Source organism: Falco rusticolus, chromosome 5 (genome assembly GCF_015220075.1).
Source record: "Falco rusticolus isolate bFalRus1 chromosome 5, bFalRus1.pri, whole genome shotgun sequence".
Classification (NCBI taxonomy): Eukaryota; Metazoa; Chordata; class Aves; order Falconiformes; family Falconidae; genus Falco; species Falco rusticolus.
The window spans coordinates 49310257-49331355 of record NC_051191.1 but is presented as its reverse complement, the minus strand read 5'-3'; the positions used below and the strand labels follow the sequence as shown (position 1 = coordinate 49331355).

Below are 21099 nucleotides of genomic sequence, written 5' to 3'. Positions count from 1 at the left end.
TCACATCATTGCAGCTGCCTATGAGGAGTACTGCACCCCAAATTTCTTACCTAAATCAAATTAGTATTTTTTATCACTGAGTGTGTTTTGTTACCCAAGACAATAATTCAAAACCATAACCCAAGAAACAAAGGTTAGATAATTTTACCAGTGTTAGAAGTTCAACAATCTCATAATCCTCTCTAGCTGGACTGCAAAAAAGACAAGCTCTAAACTGAAGTCCATGTTTACCAAAGAGATGTTTACCAAAGCATGATGAGACTACAGATTACAACTCTATTTAGCACCACCAGAACACACTATGTTGACTAAACTAGAAACAGCTGTAACATATTTCTTGAAGTGTTCTTGTAACAACACTTTAAATATAAACCCATGTTAATGCCCCATACCACCCCAAAAATGCTACTATTGAGGCATCCCTGAACATTAAATACGCCTCAGAAAGGACTCCAGGAAGTCCTTCACAGGTGGAGTCACTTAGTAACTAATAATTCCCTCTATTTGGACAAAAGCTAATCTGTGCTCCACATTCATCAAAATTTAAGGCTACCTTGAAGTGATAGTTCACAGTGGCCACACACTGACAACCAAATATGAACAGCTGGATTTAAGAGTAGCATAATTACTATTACCCAGATGCACAGGACCTAGCATACCTTAGACCCCTATCCAAACCTTTCCTGCTATTGAATCTGCATTTAATACTTGCTTCACCAACCTACAAGAAATACATTTTAATATTAAGGAAATTAAATCTTAAAACATTTAAGCAAACTCAAATCTCAAGAGTCAAAGGTCCAGCAATTATATATCCTGTAGCACTCAATTTAATTTATACATCTGCTTGAACACTGTGCATTCAGATATTAAACATGAGCTGGTACTAGCATTTGACTTTCAAAAACACACTAAAGCTAGTTGCTGTAATATAGGAAAAGGCCTGCAAAGTGATTATCTCAGGAAAGCCTTTGTTTAATCTAATTAGTTCAATGAAGACTGGACAGATGTGTACACCAAGAGGTTACAGTAATAAAAACTGTCCCCATGTATTTCAGTAGTCATGCCATTTTAATCAGTTTCATAAAACAGCTTTTGAGATACTAAAAAACGTAATATGCCTTTGCATACTTTAGACTGAAAACCGCAGCACTGGGTATGTTCCACAGTTTTCAAGCCATCACATGACATTTTTCTGGGGTGGAGGGGGTGGAATTTGCCTGTAATAATAGTATAATGGAAAGTAACTGTAACTGAGAAAGTGACCTGGAAATCAAACTGCAAAAGTCTGAGGTCTTCTGCTGTGGAGGGTCAGTTTTCTTTAAGAGACAGACCCTCATACCAACTTGAAAGCCTACAGAAACTCACCAGCTGTTTCACAAGAGAACAAATGAACACTAATAAACCGATACGTTCATACAGAACAGAATGCACTTACAGGTCACAATTACACATGTTAAGGTGTGCCAAACTGAGCAACTAGGAGTTAAATCGTTTCAGTCGCATGCTGTTGCTTTAGTGCAAGCATCTCAGAGAGCCTGGCTTATGAGACAATTACAAGTAGACTGAAGAGCTAAGAGGGAGAGGGCACAATCATGGAAGACTCTACAAATAAGTTTTTAATACATCACCTTCAACCTTAAATATGCCCAGTGACAAGTCTCCCTCATTACAACTCCTGTGTTATAAACAGTAAATTCAAAGGTCATGAGTTTTGCTGAGTTTTCAAACAGAAATCTGACTTCTTCCTGAAGCTTATTATTCTCTTGGGAGGTGTACTCGCCTAACTGAAATAAAAACTGGCTGCTGCTCCTAGACTGCAGCAGATGTAAACAGTGGCATTTATCGCACTTAAAGGATTGCTGCTGCCTACCGTGATTGACACTTCTTAGTAGCAGTTTCATCCAGTGGTAGTTTCTTTGCTTTAAGACCCCAAATTATTTCTTACTGAAATGACAGCTAACAAATTAGGACTTCAGTAGTGTGAAGTCAATTTGGCAGTACAAGTTAGCAACGTTCAGGCAAAGGATTCCCACATCGATTCCCTCCTATTTTGGCAGCAGCAAGGGAAAATGTAAGTTGAGGGGGAATTATTACAGCATGAAAAGCATGACCTTCTCTTATAAAGCAGCTCACTCCACAGCCTCTGCAAGGAGCCTGGCAAGCAAGCACACATTGTCCTATACCATCAAGGCACGACGCTGGCCTGTGCTGCCCTGCCTTCTCCAAGCCGTGGCCCTTCACTCACAAGGCAAATCCACTCCAACTGAAGCGACAGCTACATTAAGAAACAAGATCGGAAAGTGCTGCATAGATGTCTAAGCAAAAAAAATATTTTTATCAAAAGCTTAAACTGATCATTAGCTTTCTGAATTTAAAGTACTTTAACTTGAATATGTGAGAACTAAATAGGTAAAAAAGACTGACCCAGCAAGTAGAGCTTCAGAAAAATCTAAGAACACTTCCAAGAAACATCAAACTGAGACATACTGCAGAGCCCCAGGGAATAAAACCAACGTGATCACCATTACAGAAAGCATCAAGTGTCCCATGTATTTAAAATACTAGGCTTTCAGTGTCTCCCATTTCATGTTACAATACTGAGTTGACCACTAGAAGAAGCCAAACACTTCAAGTCACAAACCCATGCAGAAGAGTTGAGTTTAACTACTTAAAATACTCTCTTGGAAGCTGGAGTTAATCATTCCAGATATCCACTATCAGAGCAATATCTTGAAGGGTCTCCCACTATCCATAGCTCTGACCAACACACAAGACAGCTTTTCCCTTCTCCACCTGCAGGCCCTGAAGCTTCCTTCTCAGTGCTTCCTTTTACTAGGCTCACACATTTTTTGCTCTGGAATGCCATCGTAAGCAAAAGCAAAAAGGCTAAATTTGACAGAACTGCTTGTAAGAACAGGTAATTCCAAGATAAGACTATAATCCTGGAGAAAAAAATTGTAACCTCTAGATATGACTGTCCGATTTGGCATTGTTTCTAGTGCATTCGAGTACCTAAGGTGAATTTATGGTGTGAGCCTGCTTCCTCAGATAACTTGAAATGAACAGAGTTGCCAAAATTTGGACTAAGGTAGCTAATGGCTGAAAACAAACCTGGGATACCACAAAGCTCCACCTACTAGTGTTTAAAATGCAATAAAAAAGTGTGCCCAATGCCTGTCAATATTTTCCTTTACTTCACATCCATTGAGTCATAAATAAGATGACTGAAGATTTAAAGTCTCTTAATCCTGCACAGTTCTGAATAAAAATGTTTATTTGGTGTAATAATGCTGTAAAGTAAGTACTATTAACAGGTCTGTTGCATTAATAACAACATATAACCCTAAAAGTAGATATTACTATGCAGTGAAATCATCCACTGACAAACACTCATTAAGTTTGGGGACAAGTTACCAATTTTCTCACCAGTATTCATCAAAAACATATTGGCAAAAATAATACTACGAGAAGCTGAACTTCTAAAAAAACAAAGATGGTAGCATGGTATCCTACTTATTAAAATCACGCATCATAAGACTACAACAGAGTTTACCTGCATTCCCAAATCACAAAATGCATTCCAGTCACAAAATCTAACAGGCATGTGTTAAGTGAGGCATATGACATCATTCTATGCAGCCAAGTTTCAAGTACAGGGAAAGTGAGATTGCATCAAATTTTGTCCAGAGCTGGAATTGGATTCCTGGATTTCAGTCACTTGTTGCATTTTAAGCTTAGTGCATGTCTGTAAGCAATGCATCCGCCTGGTCAGCTCTGACAGTAATTATGACTGAGCAAAACAGCAGCTGACTTCCTCATAATAGTTATTCCTACAGGTATATTACTTGTCTTGAGAAAAAAGGTAAACCCTCTAATTTTTTGCTGCTTCCCCTTAACTGTGTTTCTGATACATTTTGAGCTAAACACATATCTCAGATGTTATCTCTTTATTTCCATCTTTCAATTCCCACAACACCATACATGCATACCATTGAAATAGCTTTAGTCAGTTTGAACAATGATTTTCTTCCCTTCCCATGTTATTAGACAGTAAGTAGCATTAGTGGAAATTTTTTTGTTCTGAAGCTCCAAGTCAACTTCAGGAGTTCTTAATACCAGAAACCTTGTTTCAGGACATCACACCCATTTAAATTAAAACATGTTCAAGTTAAATTGCATATAACGCTTCAGCCAGAATCAGACATTTACCATCTCATCCTGATTTGAACACTCCCCCTTTTTTCTTCTAGAAAGTATTCCTTCATATTAATATCCATTTAGGCTGAGCGGTATGCTTTTGACTGTAACCATGCTTCCTGATATCAAAGAGGTGCCAGAGGCTCTTTAGAGCTCTGAGCCTTCAGGCAGAGGGCAAAAGTCCATCCCTCCCCGATTTTATTTGTATTCAGGAAACTGGGACAAATTTAAGATTAGCCTTAAAACTGCTAGATGTATTTGCGTCTAGTGAGAGTACACTTAGTTACTTCCATGAAGTCACTCTGCATATGACTGACTCCTTTCCATTGGGGCAGTACAATTAACTTAGCAGGGTAAGTTTTAAGGGTTTTCTTGCTACCTTGGCCTAGCTTACTGCTATATAGAAACAGTATGATGAAATATTCTATATGCTTATTGAACTGTAAACACATAATATATAAATAAATATAATGGTGATTAATCCCTCCTGCCAGAAATATACCAAGTAAACAGACTAAAGAGTCATTCTGAAAAAAATCCTTTCAAAAACTGCAATTACATTTGACATCTTCTATTCGTAAGGCGCCAAATTTTTTTACTTCAGATATCTTAGTCTACACTTCCGTAACTTTTTCAGAACTACTGCAAAGTTTGCTGCTCCTGCTGGTGGCGACAAGAGGAGGTTGGGGGGTGGGGTGGGGGGTGTTGTTTGTTTTTTAACCTCAACATTTGAATTTGAGAATCCACTGTATGGCTTTATAAGAAACACTGATGTGGAATCTCTTGCAAACTTCTTCATTATGATTACATTGATCATCCCTTTAGCTCTTTTTGGTAAGTTTTGAGAGCTTAGCTCACTAATTCATTCCAGTGGGCCTCCTCTTTCTGGTACAGTATAAGAAGTGTCTGCAGTAAATTGCGCTTCATGGTATTATCTGATACATTTTACCATTTCATGAGGCTACATATTGCTTCATCCTCAGCCACATCTCCAGTTTCAAAACTAGTCCTTCCTCGTGATTTTACTTTTTTTTCTTTGATCTTTCTGAAGTTGACACCCACTTAAAGGCTAAATTCCCGTGTTGCCTGCACTGTCATGCTCTTGTAGCTACTCCTATTAAAGAACTTTGTCATTTATGCAGGCTTGGTTGCTGGTCTGGAGTTTTTTGCATACATTTAAGTATTACTGCAATACAGCTACTGGTACTTGTCCATAAAATGACAAATTAAATGCTGTGTGATCAGTACGAGTTACATGACAATCCCTGGTCCACCATTCAATTTAAGGTAATAAATTATTCTCTTGGCAGTTTCTGTTTCTTTAACATAGACAGGGAGCGTGTAAGAGCTGTTAGTAGACAGGATGTACAAAGCTGAGATTCCCATCTCTTCATAAGACTAGCAACACAAGCAGCAAGTCTGTCACATCCTTATGTGACCAAAGGCATGGCTGTGCTACAGTGTCAAGGCGTAAGACTTCCACCCACAGAGGTCCTGAAGTCGCTCTCATTATTTGACACCAACAACACTGCAGCTAACACCTGCCACCCTTATTCTTTTGCACTGGGAAAAGCCACCTACATTAATTAGCAACTGCATTAACAAAGTAATAGGCTATGCAAAAGACTGCTGTTGCAACAGTCACACAGGCAACTCCGGGCTCAGAACAGTAACTTCGTGTGTGCCTTTTCACTCTTTTTCACAGCACCTCAGCCACTGAGAGACAGCATTTCATTTTGGGTCCTGCTCTAAGTCCGTCTCTCATGGGACGCACAGCTCTCCAACCAGTTTTCAGCACCCCCTTCCTTTACTAATCCTTTTTCCACTGCTGTTGCCTCCTTCCTGCACTTCCATGACCTTTAAAAATGGACAAATTCCTTGACAGCAATGCAATCTGTCTCCTCCAGATCCAAGCAGATAGAAACCACCATGCACGGTACCAAGCCTCCACCCTCCCACTAGCTAGCTGTGATCATAGCCACGCATTTCGCTTCTCTGCGGTCCAAGAGGAAGCTACTTGCAGCAGCCAGGCACAGAAAGCAGTCACTGAGAAAGGATTTTTCCATCCTGCCAGACACAAAATAAAGCTAGAAGATTTATATATCAGGGTTTCTACTGGCTGAACAAGTTATCAAAGCAGATTCACCCGAGAAGTTTTCCCACAAAATGCCAGAACAGTTGATTTATTTGTAAAAGTCATAAACACAGTGTGGATATGCCAACTTAAGGGATACACGTTCAGCTAATGCTGGGAGCATCTTCAACATGGAACTACACCGCTGCCACCTTTAAGATAACATTAATCTCCACTCAAGGAAAGCTTCATTTTCCCTGTTATTTCAGGTAAAGTGACAGGCCACCAAAATCACGATACATCACTTTATTGCCAAGGCCAGACACAGTCTGAACCAAACAGCAAATTCACCAGACCGTCAAATCACAGCTCAAGCAGATTTAGTAAGCTTAATTAATTCTCAGTTTTGGTAGGCTATTTAATAATTGCTGTACAAACCGGCTATGCACAATTAACAATTGCAGCTTCATTTCTAAACTTGTCAGGTGTGAAGATCTGTACTGTGCATAACTTTCGTTTCTGAGAGCGCAAAGGTATCAGTTTCATGATTAATTCATTAGAATAAAGTGACTGGGGAAAAGAATGCAAATGGAGCCACATATTTAAAAGTCCTATTCCATCCAATAAAGGAAATCCCTCCCCCCCCCCCCCCCAGTTTCCCCTGAACCAAAGGTCTTAACTCTTCACCAGTATCAGTGGATGCTAAAGCAATTTGTAGACAGTTGTGCTTCCAGTCTTAACAGTAAGCATTCAAATCTGGAGGTGAACTAGCGGTGTCTGGCTTTGGCACAATGCTTATTCCTCTAGGTAGGGAAATATGCCTTGAAAACTTCGTAGCAACCAGCTAGACCTGTTCAGTACTGACAATCTGATATTTGTTTCCCTCACTCCCCTGCCCAATCAAAGCACAAAGCTATCAGAAATAATGTGGTAAACCACCAGGCACTTGGACGCCTAAAACATAACTACCATTGGCATACACAGTGAGGTATTGGTCTCCTGCTAAAGCAGCTCTGAACCCTCAGCAGTAATTTCTAGTGGCTACTTCAATAAGGGCAATATTCCTTCTTCCAAAAGACAGCATCTGAATTGGGAGCCCACTGCCATTCGTTCAGCTGTGGCTGACCCTCAGGGCCAAGAGCCTACCCAACCAGAATGACAGCTGAGTCAGAATTATTATTTAAGTCAGACCCATTTTCTTCCGTCCACATAAAGCTATTTCTCACAAGTGTTTGTTTATTTTACAGTGGCACATAGCAACGTTCCGCAACTTCTGCAATCAGGTTGTTTTTAGCAATAGCACACAGTATCTCTGAAGAAAGGGAATAGGGAAGGGCAGTGTCAGCTCCTCAAGTGACAAACTTCAAACAACCTGCCAAACTGTTGGATTTGTGCATGTTAGACTAATTCCAACCAGCCACTGCTGAAGGCACAATTTCTTCTTAAGAAAAAAGATCTGTATGTCCAGCTGAAGGTTTCAAATGAACTTCCTCAAAGGGCCATTGCAATTACACATCTGACAAGCACACCTCAGCTCGGTGTGAGTTTCTTTCCCCATGCAGCCAAGTAGGGGCTCAGATCATCCCCAATATCAGAAGCTAATCACATTTTTAATTTAAGCCCTACAGCCCACAAGTTTCCCTTACCACAGCAAACAGGTAGAGCAGGGTAGAGAAGTGGAAAACTTCATCTAGCCTGAGATTTGCAGGACTGAGGGAAATGACTGTTTCCCCATTGGGGGGAAGTGACTGAAAAAAGCATCAGAGTATCATGAAACAAGAGTGACACAGCACCATGAAACAAAAGATAACATGACTTAACCAAAACTCCCACAGTTCTGGCCTCAGTCTTTCTAGAGATAATTTTGGAAGATGCATGGAAGTTTTCCTTCTCTGCCTCCCAGTGCTCCACAGTTCTAAGCAGCCTCTTGTATCCCTGCTTTCCTCCCAGAATAGTCACCTGCTTTCTCAGCACCTTCAAAAGACTCTTTAGCTTGAAGGACACAGAGCAGCCTGCCTCCATTTCTAATGGAGAAGAAAAAGTAGACTGCTAGAAAGCAGCTGAGCTAGGAGTGGTCTCCCAAAAGCCTGCTTATTATTTCAGTCTCATTAAGAATTACTTATTTCAATTAGTTTGTCAAGTACAGGAATGAGCCATCTGAACACCTTTATAATTAAGTATGACTTCAGCAGTGTTTCCAAAAAACCTACCTGAGGTAGGTAAGACCTTGAATGAAACTGTGCAAGCATGAGGTCTGCTAGTAACAAGTAGCAGACCTGTTTTTCCACACTTTCAGACTTCAAAAGTTCTCTCTACGCAGGGTACCAAACACCGGCTAGGAAGAAGTAGGACTCCTCAGTAAGAAGTCTCACGTGTTAAAAAACTATACACCTAATTTCAAAGTTACATTATGAATTTGGCTCATTTAAGTTACGTATATATTCAAGTTTGTACACAGTGTCAGGCAGGTTGACATCCAAGTTCTACCATTGCCTTTAATCCATGTTTGAATTCTTAGTTTGAGTCTACTTCCATTATTTTTACAACATTGCTTTCTCCTTCTCTGGAGGGAAGGGATGCTTTAAAGTAAGACAAATTTATACTAACACCATGATGAATATCCTTCATATGTTTACGATTCACAGGTATAGCAGCATAGCTTATAAACACAGTTCACTTTCAAAACATGCATTTACACTAAACATTTTTGCATATTTTTGTATTCTGCACTTGTAGACTCCATATGAGAAACTAGTCACTTTCTCTAGACTATTAGTAACAAGTTAATTCTTGGTGTGCTACACTCCTGCTACAGGAGTTAGCTTTTTACACATGTATCCAGGTGTAATTGAAGTATTTCCCTCTAACCAAAACAGCAGGAAACTGGGGTGGTAGTTAGGGGTTTGGGGTTTTGTTTGTTTGGGTTTTGTTTCGGTGCTGAGTACCTTATTTTGTTGGTATTTGAACACAGTTTAGGATGGTTATCTAATTAAAGGGATTGAGCAAAGCGATCAAGTATGATACAGTCAAAATCTACAACAAAAGTAAGTGTGAAGGAACAAACAATTTCAGACAATTACACAGCTGTCTGTCAAAACCACAATCTAGTTTAAGGCATAGTGCTTTAGGCACATAATTAAGACTAAACAGCTTTTGAGACTGCTTTCTTCCTTAAAACTCAAAAAGTAGGTACTTACTAAATAAAACATTACCTTGTTGAGCAATTATTACTAAAATAAGCCATTAGCTGTCAAAAAATTTTTCACCGAGCAAGTACTTTCAAGTATTTAAACAATTGCCTCACAGCAAAATTGCTCAAAGAAAGCCTAAGCCAAGCTATTTTAAGCTACTTTATTATTTTAAGCTACTTTAAGATTAGCAATCTCTGACTCCTTAACTTGGAGGTTTCTAAAATACAGTAGGCTTTCCTAGAAAATAGAAGCATTTCCCTGTGCACTGAAAATCCTCAGCTGTTCTTGCTTGAGAAGATTAGGGTTCAAGGCAGGCATTGCTAAGCTAAATTTTATCGCCTATATTATGCAGGTCAGCAAGTTTTGGTTTACTTGTCAAGTAACATGAAAACAATTTAAATACAACACTGGACGTTAAAACAAAAGATTACTGAGCATGGCAGTAAAACTCTAAATTCTGAACATAAAAGTGGGCAATTATCCAAGTCATAGGGCTTAGCTTCAAGACCTTAATCCACAACAGCATGCCCAAAGGGAAAAACTGGAAGAACAGGATATTTGGTAGGGGGAATACACTCACTGTGAGAGAAAGACCTGTTCTAACTCTTGTGGGCAACTGCCTGTTTCTACACAGCCAAGCAGTCCCTTCACAGTCCAGCAATGCCTAAAGACACCTGCAGACAGCCACAGGTATACCCAAAGAGAAATCTAACAGGAAGAACCACAGGGTGTTTGGCTTCACTGAATTCTTAAAATTGGGTTTGCACAATAGTTTTACCATTCTGAAATATTTGACATTCATGAATTACGCAAGCGAACATCTAGACAAAAGACTGCACTTTCCAGGAAATGCAAAATGTACCTTGCATGCGTGAAAAGCCAGAAAACCTCCTCAGACTTAACAACCAGAAGCCAGGCACTCTCTCTCATCACAAGGTTCAGGGGTTCTTGTTCAGAGATACCCTGAACTAAAGCAAATTCTAAAAAGGCAGTTTGGCTTGTTATTCCACTTGCCCAGGTTCAGACCAGTTACTGACCGGTATAGCAGGGTAGGTTATTCGCTCAGTCCTCTGAAACTGTTAAACCATCCCTAAACTACAGAAAACCAAAATAACTAGAATAGTAGTATTATAGACTAATGATATGAGAAAACAAGAGAATAAAATGAACTGCACTGGCATTTAAAGACATCTGTTGACTTCCAAGAGCAATTGTTTTGATTATAGACATAACGCCTATCTATACCAAGGCCTTGTTCAAGGCCTGAACTTCTTCCACTCTGGTTGAGAATTTTTATATCCATTATCTCTTCACCTAGGAAGAAAGCAGTAGTCTCAGAATAAGCAAATAAGTGTCCAGAGCACTGTAATTTATGGAAGGCTACAAGTTCTCTCCCCCACCCCACCACCCCCAGAGGCTTCCAAATATCAGACCTCTATGTACATATAGCACACACAACCTATAAAAATAGGGCTCAGATGTTTGACTAGATGTACTACAAGTATTCGGTATCTTTATTTGTATAGCCCCATCCAATCGTTGATACACAAAAACAGACCAGACTACAATTACAAAGGTATATACAACACCAGTGTTTACCATTATATCAGGAGATAGCATCTGAGACACCTGATTAGCTTTCAGTAACTATTTGTTGACCTATTTTTCAGGAAAATCCCTCTTCCATACATTAAACTGTTCTTAACTCAGAATTCCACACAGGCACATTTGAAAAGATGTGATACGTGATTATTTAAGCTCATGAAAGCTGTTTTTGCAGAGCCAGCAGAGGGAGTACAGACATCATTTTACTTAGCAGCTTCGGAAAAGATACCTTGTAAGAAAGCACTAAAAGAGCTCTGCCGGCAAACCTAATGCGGTTAAAGCATGCCAAGAACTTCCCCAGGTTTTCACAGACATGGATGTCAATGGCCAGTAGAGTTGGTGTTTTGTTTCTGATCCCAACCAGCAGTAACATCTTACAGTGACATCTGACAAAAATGGCAGGATCAACTCTAACAGCACTAAGAAATACCACAAGCCTGATGTTTCATGCCAAAAGACCCCAAAACATTATATAGCTACAATTAGAGCTAGTCAACACTTTTTATTCCTATGGATTCTGCTGCTCCTCAGTTTCAGAAAAGCTAAACCCTTTTGGTTGTTCATTTTTTAAAAAGCAGCTTCACCTGGAAGAAAAGTTGAGGAAAATCTAAGTTCAAGATGACCCGCTAACAAAGAAGCCAGGAAGATAACAAAGAGCTAACCTTTCTGCTGGTGTTCAGTGGCATGCACCTGCTAGCAAATCTGGTTTTATGCATCCTCTGAGGTGAGAGGTCTGCTGCTTTATTTAGCATTTCCATTGATCAGCCTGCTTTGGAGTTGGCAATTACAACTGAGCAGTGTTGACACCATGGTGGCTGTGGAAACAGTTTGAAAGAACAGGCTTCAAGCAGACAGACTGATAGTTTTTTGCCATCTCGTAGAGGTGAATGCTAAGCTCTAGGCCAACACAACATCTTCCTGGCAAAAACTCTACACTCTTTGCTCGTTTAGACTGCAAAATTCACAAGATTTTCCTTTTTTTTTTAAATAAAGTCAGTATTTCTCAACTTGTTGGCAAGAGCCTAAGCTAACACAAAATTCTTGCCAATCTTCAGCATTTATCAAATTATTTTACTGGGTGGCTATTTCTAAGTTCCACTGTTTAAAAGTTTGTATATGAAGAGCTCACGTGCAATTAGCTCCTTAGTCTCAAAAGTTTCTTCCAAAAGAGCTCCTCCTCCCAAAGAAAAGGTAAGCTTCCATCATCTTAAAACTTCACATGAATTTTAAAAAGCTTTGACAGCTTGAATCATTATATTTTGATGACTACCTACCCAAGAAAAATGTGCCTGTAGCTGTGGAACTTAGCCTTCACTTGTTTCAAGTTTTGAAAATAGAAGAACCACCTGTAAGCAAGTTAAGATGGCTGCTTCTGCTCCCCACTTCCTACAGGAAAGCAGTATTCACTTTTCAGCTTCACTTCCACGTAGCAGATTCACCAAATGAGTAAGTCAAAGTGGGCCAAACTGGTTCCCGTCTTACAGAGTTTACAGTTGCATATTGTATAGCTGACTAAAATTTCACTCCTAGCATGGAATGAGACCACCTCACAGTTTGGCTGTTGAAATTCAGTGCTCCAGCAGCATTCCCTACTTGTGTGCTGTGCCTGGTTGGTTCCCAGGACTCTGGCTAGGCTGCTAGTATGCTTTATGTGGGGTAACCACTGCAGGAAAACCCCTACCTCTTCCATCACAGACATGGTGATGGCCAAGTATCAGGATGCATACCTATCGCTCTGATCATCCTGCCCTTCCCCAAGATATTGCTGTCTCTTGTGACAACAGTGAAGTTTCTGCAGATAACATGAGAAGCTGATCCTGCTGTTTTTCAGGCAGACTGGTTATCTAACCAGATTCACCACACAGATAATCCAGTATCAGTGCCTACTCAAAACGGGGCACAGAACTACAATGAATCTGCTTGAGTCAAGCAAATGTAAAACCATACTCACAGGAAAGATGCATTTTTCAAAACACATGACTGAATTTATGACTACAAAGTCATAAACAGGTGTATAAGCAAGGTGAACACCAAAAATTCACATAGCAATTTATTGGTTGGGTACAATACCACAACTCCAATTCATCTTGCAACTGGAGCCTTGTTAAGATCCTAAATAATTATGTTTACAATAGCCTTTACATTTGAGAGACTGACATTAGGCTTCTAATTAGCAAGTTAAAACATGTGATCCATTTACATGGAACAGTTAAGGTGGGGGGGAAACATTAAAAAGCCCCTTAAAACATGAGTATATTTGGAGCGCTTCTCTTTGATAAGCTTTTACAGCAAATTCTACAAAATTTTACACTTTAAAAATTATTACAGCTGCTTTTAAGGATCTATGGAGGTTTGTTATTATCTCAGCTTTTAACCGGAAAAGCTGAAGACCTTACAGTTTAGCACACAGCTGAACAACTACTGATTCCAGTATTAATCACTCCCTGAGATTTAGTACTTCAATAATTAGACAGCATGCAGCAGATACAAGAGCTTTTTTTAGAAGACAGTGCTGAAGTTGTGCTCTTCCCCATCCTTGTCTCGCCACCTGGAGGTGCCATCTGAAGTTCTGAAGTCTGTTTTGCATTCCACAGGTTAGAAGTTTACATTCCTCCCATCACATGCGAGATTCACCTGACCAAATGATAACACCTAAATCTAAGGTAGGCACTTCAGGCTTTTGTTTTTTTTTATAAATAGGCAACGGATAAATTAAAACTTCTCTGCTGAAAGATTAAATTTAGCCACCTAGCATGTGATCTAAAATAGTCACATGAATCTCATCTTAGACACGCTCGTGTCTCTTCAACAAAAGAGGCGCAGAGTAACCAGTTTCAGTTTAAGATGCCTATGTGAGTGGCCAGGATTGCTCTGCTGAAGTTAAGTGTAGTCAGTCAGCTGGGCTGATGAACTCACATATCCAGCAGCTGTGCTACCGTGTCAGAGCAGGTACACACCAGAGGAAGGATGTGGTTTCACAGTTCGTTTATGAATATCCCAGCCTGTGCTACTGCCAGAGGGTATAGTCCTGTACCTTGGCCCATGCCAGCACTGATGCACACCTGACCTCAAGGTCAGAGGAGAGCCCCCTTGATGAGAACTGATGACAAGGGAGACAGCAGCAATACTGGCAGATCCTCCTGAAGGTCACACAGATGACAGGGAGTGCCCCTTTCCAGTGCAGCACATGTCTCACAAGCTCAAGTCAGTCACGGAAGTTCTTCTTCTCACCCCCATGCTCATCCCGGGAAAAAGAAGAGCCCAGCTGCATCTTCTCTGTGAGGCCCCAATGAAAACTATCACCACAGTCCCTCCAGGTCAAGAAAATCCACCTTGCTCAACCTGTCACCACACACTACATGGCAGACCCCAAGTGGCTTACTGACCCTCTGCCAGCCTCTTTGTCTGAAGAGATGTAAAACAGGACACCACTTCTGATGCAGCCTCACGAGCACAACAGAGGGCAATATCCCACTTGCCACGCTCTTGCTAACGCAGCCGGCATGAAGTAGTCATCATTGGCACAGGAGACCTCTGTTGCTGACTCTGGGTCCCCTGTCAGGCAAGCAGCCTGGCGAGGAACTTTCCTACAGCCTTCCTCCTCCAGCCCCACTGCAGGGGGACAGGTGCCAGGGCAGCCCCCAGCTTTCCTGCTCACCCTCACCACCAGGGACCCAGGCCACCCAGCAGCTCTACCACTGCAATCCTGCACCGCACACATGTTGCCATCCCCAGCTACTCCCAACTGTCGCAGCAGGAAAACCTTTCAGTGGTGTTTTTACTTTGCTGGCTCAGTAATGGCCAGGAGAGGCCTCTGGCAACTCCCATCAGGAGCTTGAAACAGGCCTGGCTTATGATCACTGCCTCAAAGTAACACGTATTTATTTTGTCCAGTTCACAGCATTTCCCCCATAGTTATACATATAGCTTTCTTCTCTATAATAATTTTGCCAGCGTTAGATTCGACAATAGAATGAGAACATAAAGCTTCAAGCCTATGCAAATTCAGTGTTTCAGTTTTGGAATGAGTAGTCTGCTTTGCAAAAACGTTACTACAGCATCTTCCCAGAAAACAGAGTACTCCCCTTCAAACATCCACACCCTGTATTTTCCATCTGGTAAACTGATTTACTGTGCTTTGCTTTGAGGTAGCTTACGTTTGCACTGCAGCTTGAGAGTGTCAGACCTCGTACAACCAAGACAACCTTTTCTGAGTGGTTTTGGTAATACAGTTTGAGGTGCTGCTGTCCAGTGCCCAGCAATGCCAGGATCAACAAGGAAAAAAAGAAAGCCACATGTGAATTGTTCACTTAAAACAAGATGTTAACCTTAGCACGTACCACTGCTTTATATGCTGGTATTTCATTTTTGAAAGTGCCTGTTTGTACTAAAGCTCTTTCAAAAGTTTCCTGTAACCTGGTATGCAACGTGAGCAGCCATCTCCATCTGAAGGATAGCTCCAGTATGAGTGCTTCCACTAACAAAAACCAACATGCACACACAAAAAATAAATAACCAAAACAAAGATGAAGGGCAAGAGACCATGCTTTTCTCAAAACTTAGATAATTCAGTACTTCATTACCAGATCTCTTTCAACTCACTTTAGAAATACAGCTCCAGTTTAGAAACAAACCCCTAGATCTGCACTCACTACAGCCAGATCTACCCGTTACCTAAACACACGTCTGAAATTACTTCGTGAAGACGTTAAGACATTTCACATTGCAGAATGTAAAAGAAAGTTGTTGTCACTGTCAACTACACAGATTTCAGAGCCAAAGTACCTGAACACAAACAGAATTGAGTTGTTAATAAACAGAATTTGTACTAGCAGTGGTAGAGCACCTTCCCTACCCTCCTCAGCTGTCAGTCTCAACTATGTATGTTTGAAAGTCACTTGGCACAGATCCTGCCAGCCAGTTTAAAATCATTTCAAGTTTCATACAACCTCACCAGAACGAGACTGCTACATGTTGCTCTAATTATGTATTGATTTGCATTGTATTCCATAGGTTTCATGAAGTTGTGTACTAGCTTCATTCAAGTGAAGAAAAACTGGCAGACTCAAGCAACACAAGGAAATTTAAAGTGCAGTATCAACAGTGATAGCAGTAGCACCTAGAAGGAAATGAAAAAACTCCTGCTCAATATGCACATAAGATCCTGCTTTAGTGTCTACTATATCCAAATAGGCAAAAGAGGTTAAAAAATAACACCCTTTCTCAGCTTAAAGGCTAACCATACCTGTCATTTTCTACCCATTTCTTGTTACTACCTCCTCAATCTAAGCAAAAACCTCAGAAAGCAAGTCTGGATGCACAATGTGATCACAAAATTCCTCCACTACAGTATCAGAAACAACGTAGGCATATAGCTAATGTGTTAAAATATTTTTAATATTTTACTTAGTACAAAGATCTTTATGCATAGATGCAAATACTATTTTCTGGAAAGCTATTAGTTGAAGGCTGGCACTCAAACTACTCTCTGACTTACTGTCAGAACAATAATTTCAAGTTCTTCATCATGAAAAGGTTAATACTCTCCAGGGAATGGTTTCACGTGATGACCACACATTCCCACACCACCTACCTGAAGACTTGTGCCGCCTTCCTTATGCGAGCCTTGCCTCTTGACTTGGAGAGCTTGGAGTCTGTGCACCAGGATTGTGTAATACAATCTACTGGTGCAGCGAGTAAATGCAAAGGAGCAGAGATGGCACGAAAGAGGAGGGAGTTACTGAGCAGTCCAGGACAGGGTGGAAATTAAAGTAGCTGCCAGGCCACCTCAGCCACGCCATAAAACTTCCCGCTCATGATGACAAGCCAAATACGTGAGTACAAATGAAGCTGTCTCACTGTCCTCTCAGTCTCTTGGATTATGCGTATCAACACAGCAGCTTCAGAAAGCCACGATAAAAGTGTGCGATAACTTCAGAATATTAAAAAAGCAATCAACCATCTTCTATTAACAGAAGGGACTAGCAAGTCTTTTGATCAGGACTTAAAAGACTCCCAGCTCTTGAAATACCTACCAAACGAAACCAAATGTTTTCCAAGCTTTTGGAGAGTCATGGTGCCCATCCTCAGAACTTTCTATAATATTACATAAAGTATTCCTAAAGTAAGTTTGCAGTAGCAAGAAGACTTCTTTACTGCTAGTGGCTAAGCTCCTTATTTTAACAAGGGGCACAGTACTATGGCTATTTCTTTCTGTGGTAGAAAAACTCCACCAAACACAGCTAATGTCTATTCTTCTTCCTGTCCACCTATGGAACTATCAGTTGTTCTTGATTTATTTTAAATCCAGGTATATATTCTGATCTGATTTGCAGATGAAGTTTATTCTGCCATACCGCACTTTTTTTTTTTTTTACTTTTTTTTGTTAAAAAATATGTTATCACATAAGACCCACGAAGTCTTGATTTCATTACAAACACAGTAGTTCAGGAAGCCAAAGTACACACAAGCAATACATCGTGGTATTTGCATAGACACAGAAGCAATCCTGAAAGAGCCATGTGGACAAGCTGCCAGTCACTTGCTGAAAAACAAGTGCAGAAAGGTTGTGTGATTCCTATGTAAGGGCACATCTGTAACGCTCCAGCAAAAAGAGCACATGGATTTTCTTCCACTGGTGCATGTGATTTAAGGTCATTTCAAATTCAAAATCTAAAAATTAATACTGAAGTTTGTGTTTCAATGATACATAAGACAAGCAGAAAAAAAGCACACCCTTGACCCTTGGGCTGCATCCCAGGAAGTCAGACAGTTGCTTAAAGCAAGAGCAGCTGAATCATCTTTTTTGCCTTGAGATGGGGTTTGTCGCCATTGACTATGCAGAGCATGGTACATCCCAGGCCTCCTCTTCATAGACCAGACACTGTACACCAAGTGGTCAGAACCCAATAGTGTTGTATTCCTTGCTGCCACCTTATCTTTCTGCGAATATAAGGGCACAAGTAAGGGTAGCAGATTACAAGTGATAGGCTCTGCAGAAGTGTGCTTTAAGAACACGGTGTTTCCTGTGCTCACTGGGAATTAAGGAAGCATCCAGCTCGTAAGCAATATTAAAAAAAACTGAGACATGCAGACCACCAAAGTTCACTGTAAGTAGGAGGCCATGCAGGAACTTACCTAACTCTCTCCTCCAAAGCAGCATCAGAAAATAGCCAGCAATAAACCAACACTGCCCAGACTGCTGAGACTGGTCACATTTTAAGTAGTTAAACCTGACAGATGTAGTGGCCAGCACCAATGCTTGTCAACTCTGTCATCCTCAAAATGCACCCATGCACTCCTCAACTGCACAGCACAGTTGCAAACAGCAGTAAGGGGAGGGAGAGTATACCCTCCCCCTCAGTCCATTCCCCTTCAAAGGCAAGGCAGATATTACTTCTGTGTCTTGTAATAGCATGCTACATCTTATCTCTTACAGGACAAAAATAATTTGGACTTATTTTCAGAGCTATTTCTGGCTTTAAAAAAACAAAACAAACAATAAAACACCTCCTACATTTTCTTTACATTTCTTCTCCCATCAGACCTTTGAAATACCAACTGAGAAAGCCTCATGCCTACTTTGCTGTTCACCAAAATTAAACTTATAACACCTCCTGCTGTCATCTGTCAGTTAGAATAAGATTTATAACTGGCAGCAGAAATCACTTTCATAATGTTTACTGGAATATGAATACCCTGAATAGGCAGATCCCTCAAATTTACTGTTCATATCAAGTGAAGCCTGTCATGAAAACTAGAAACTGATATTCAAAAGCCTGATAATTTAGAAATAAAAGAAACTGGACAATACCATATACTTGCATTGAAATTACATTTGGTGCGAGAAGGTGCAACTGTTCCAAGATGGGTTAGTCTAATATTTTGCCTGGTACATGTTACTTCCCAGAAATCCTCCTTCCATACTGCTTATCATTGGCTTTGCTTCCATGTTCTGTATGCAGCTGCCCTGTTTCAGAGATATTGAGCACATTTTCACTTTTTACATGCAGATACAAACATTTGGGTAGCTTCACGAACAAAAAAATCCTTCCTTGTTTTTTATCACTCTGCTGTGCGATTAGTGAATGTGGTCTTTTCAACTATTTGAAGCCAAAGCTAGGGGAAAACTAACATTAGTGAGTTATTTAAAAGTGAAGAAATCCAAATATAAAGACAAGCCATTTTGAATTAGATTAGTAATTCTTAATGCTTGTAAGGAATACCCATCCTCTACATAAGTCATCACAGGTTCACTTTTCTTTTTCAAACAGGCAACAGTATCACCTCATGTCCACTACCCTCCTTGTTCTTCAATCAGTTAAATTTGTAAGGAGGAATAAAAATTATGCTTTCAAGTGAAAACTCAACAGGTTTAAATAAATAAACCTACTTAAGACTGTTGCACACACTATAGCAAGCCAGGCTAATCTTAGCTTTTTAGACACAACACTGTAACACCTAGATTTTATCTGATTTTTAATTAAAATACTCTACAGAGAAAGATCATTATCTCTTGAACAGCAGCTTTAAACAAGCTGTTTTATTATTATTATTCATTTTAAGACAAGTTGAGAATACTGAAGAGTACAAATTTTAAAATATTTTTGCAAAGTTATTGATCCTTTTGGAGGAAAGTAAGCATGCATTTCTGTAACAAAATCTGCCACAGATTCAAGTAGTCTTCCTTATTTCTCAAAAGATACTTACATTTAAATGCCCCGGGCTAATCATGGCTGTTCATTATTCTGCATTAGATTAAATTGCCCTGACTGAAACCCCACCTCAACTCTGGGCAAAATGTGTATCCTTGTTGCACTAGTGTTAATTTTCCCTTTAAAAAAAGGAAGAAAACATATATTAAAATAAACAGTTCAAACACTGAAAGACATCACTGAGGTCACATTTCAGTGGTAAAGAATGCTCAGTGCCATTAATATTTAGTCTACCTTAATGGAAGAAATTTGAGTTAGAAGATACTTTAGGTTATCTTGTCCACCCTTATGTCAAGGGAGACTTGCTTGCTATGGCATGTTATTGATTGCTTTGCCAGGTCCATTTTGAACTTGTTGGTTAACACTGAGTTCCTAGCTCTAAAATCTTAAATGTCTTAAATGTTGGCAAAGTTAATTCTTCCAAAGGATCAGTTTCTGAGATGGCTTCAGCAGATTCAACTTGTTTCTTCCTTCTTAGTATCTTCACCTTATGACTGTCTCCAGTTTATCATATTCTTCTTTTCCAAATAGATCCAAACAGTAAAAAAAGCCAAAATGTAATTACTTCATGACTGAGCTGCAAGACATTTACAAGCCTCTCAGCTTCCTGTTAAGCTTCCACAACATGGTTTAGTGGTTCTCGATTTTAACAGCTGACTGTTCTCTATATTGTGGGCCATGAAAGAATCACTTTCTAAATGAGATTCTAACGTCAGACTGCAGAGCATTTTAATTGGTAGGATCACCCACCAATTACTAACTGATTATATATTACCCGAATGAGGATTTGCTTATACCATTACCTATATGTAACGTAACTTTGTAAGAAACCCATACACAGTTTACCCAATGCTAATGTGACACTAGTCTCTTTTCTGCTTCAAGTTGCCAAACACAATTCCCTTTAAAATTAGGTTTTATCACTAGATTTTGGTTCCCCACATGGTGAACAGCATTTTCCTTTGGATGAATTGAAGTAATAATGTTGCAATCAGCACCAAGATAACAACATTGATCAGGAGAACCTGCAAGTGTCTGTGCACAACACAGGATCCCTGTTTTCTTCAGATAACCCACCCAGGTTGGGTTACCATAACAAACAGGAAAAGCAGCAATACACTAGACCACCCAATGTTGTTTGATGCTATTACAGACGACAATTTCACATTGAAGTGTACGAGGTTTTTTTCCCCTCACTGAATTCAGTGACCACTTTTTCCACTGACACCGAGAGAGTTTCCATTCATTATGCCATAAGTATTAAAGTCCTAGTACATTGGAAGCTATTCCTGCCAAAAGAGCCAATAGTTTAAA

General features: G+C 40.0%; 1 protein-coding gene across 4 annotated transcripts in view; it reads right to left on the bottom strand.

The window, feature by feature from the left end:
* Positions 1-21099, bottom strand: part of ATP2B1 (ATPase plasma membrane Ca2+ transporting 1) — a 67308-nt gene that overhangs the window by 43683 nt on the left and 2526 nt on the right. The window lies entirely within an intron of this gene.